The sequence below is a fragment of the Pinus tabuliformis genome, chromosome 5_2, assembly GCF_031772625.1.
Source record: "Pinus tabuliformis cultivar Carrire ecotype Pingquan chromosome 5_2, CPIR1, whole genome shotgun sequence".
In the NCBI taxonomy this organism is placed as follows: domain Eukaryota; kingdom Viridiplantae; phylum Streptophyta; class Pinopsida; order Pinales; family Pinaceae; genus Pinus; species Pinus tabuliformis.
Genome location: NC_142306.1, coordinates 20,309,349 through 20,311,483, shown reverse-complemented (window position 1 = coordinate 20,311,483; position 2,135 = coordinate 20,309,349).

The window sequence follows — 2,135 nt, the reverse complement described above, 5'->3', positions numbered from 1 at the left end:
CTTAAAAGAGTGAAGAAAAACCAAAGTCTGGAGGTAAAATTAGCCTTCTCTGACCATTGCACCTGTTACATAGGGATTCCAGTATGCATCCCACCCACAACACATGAGAAGTGCGATGCATACTGATATCCTTGAATAGAGGGTGTGATGGTACAGTGTGAGACTTTTGATCCAGTTCTTGATCACAGTTTGCAGCACAGTTCAGGGATTTAGGTCAAGCAAGTGATAATCAGTAAATAAATCACAGGGGTAGATCTAAGGAGGTTACTAGAGCCACCACAAGGGCAATTAAAGAGTTTGTAAATTGATTGTTTAGTTCATAAACAAAACCTGGAGATAGACTGAAGTAGCATTGATCTACTTTGCACTTGCATAGCAAATGCAGTTCGAAGGCTAGCTGGCTTGACTTCAGGCTCTGTATGTAAGTTTATAAAGAAAAAAAATATAGACAAACAAACAATCTATTTGCTCCCCATCGGAGTCGCCATTTTGTTATCGGGAAATCTAGTGTCCATGCAGAGCTGCTAGTCCCACTAAGACTGGTAGCTATCTAAGAAACAAACAAACTAAAACTACTTTCGTTTTCCTTTATGAGAAGTAGATAAGAGGGGAAGCAAAGGAGACCAACCTCTGTCTTGCACTTGGTTCCTTGCTTGATTCCTCTCCCTTCTGATAGATCTTTGCCACTTGCTTCCTCATCTACTTAGCTTCAAAGAGCACCTATGCAATCAAAGCAGCATAACACTATCCGAGAATAGAGATCTACTATCACAAACAATATAGGACCAGATATATATTGACCACACAAATGCATATATCATCAATCATACAAGAATGTGGAGGAAAACTTGAATAGCTTTATTAATATCAAGAATAGAAAAGAGTATTACAACCAATTGTTCTGACCCAGCGTCATCATCTCAACAAGAAAGCCCTTCTTCACCTCATGAAAAGCTTAGATCACCCAACACTATGATGTTACACCAAGAATCCAGCAGTACTTCCTTATAAGATACAAAATTCCAACCTCCGGATCTCTGGGATGAGGGATCCATATATAGATGATTGCAGGGAGTTGAGTCAGCTTCTGAGATTTGATTAGTGTCCTCTCTCTGATAGTTCTTGATTCCACTTGGAGATTGACGATCTCTTACTCATCCCTGGGCAAATGCAAAGAGGCAAGTGCCATAGGAGAAGTTTCTGGAAGATTCCATGATCCTCCACCTCACAAATTGACTCTGCCATTTGTCCACACTCGCCCATCGCACCCCATAGAAGGGCTTTCCAGTATACATCGCACCTCTCATGTGAATTTAGGTGGGATGCATCGCACTTTGACCATGGAGCAGGTGAGATGGTCTAGCTTTGTCTAGTTCTGAGTAGTTTTTCTTGGAGAACTTCTGGGAGATGATGTAATCAAATGACCTTGTTCTTCTAAGGGTTGGAAAAACAATTTTAGGGACTTAGGAGTCCTTGGTTTATGGACATGTTTGATTGGGGTTGCAGTGCCCAAAAATGTCTATAACAGTCGTGCCAGGTCGGGTCGCGTCGTGTCATGTCGTGTGAGGGCACCAATGAAAACTCATTAGGTTGGGTCGGGTCGAGTCATGTGAAGGTGCCCATGTAAACTCATTCCGGCGCGGTCTTGCTTTTCGTGTGAAACATGGGCTGGTAATTGAGATGTTTGTTCGATTTTGCCTAAAGGATGGCCTTGGATCATTTGTATGGTGGTTGATTCTCATCTACTCTCCATCCCCACTCAGTAGCACATAAGCAGCAATGTTGGCCATGCTTGTCTTGGTCCCTAGGTCGACTTTTCGTGTGAAAGGTGGGTTGGTAATTGAGTTTTTTTTTCAGGTTTGCTTGAAGAATGGCCATGGGTCATTTGTAGGGTGGTCGATTCTCATCTTCTCTCCATCCCCACTTGGTATCACATGAGTGGTAATGTTGTCGATGCTCGTCCCAGGAGGTATATGTGAACAATTCCCCTTCTGCTCTCCAATTTCTTGGAGTTGTATGGGCTATTGTGGTGTGGCTCTCAGGCTCGTCCTGGTCCCTCGTACCCATCCAAATGATACAAGTGATAGGTTTTCTTTTCGTGTGAAAGGTGGGTTGGTAATTGAGTTGGTTTTTCG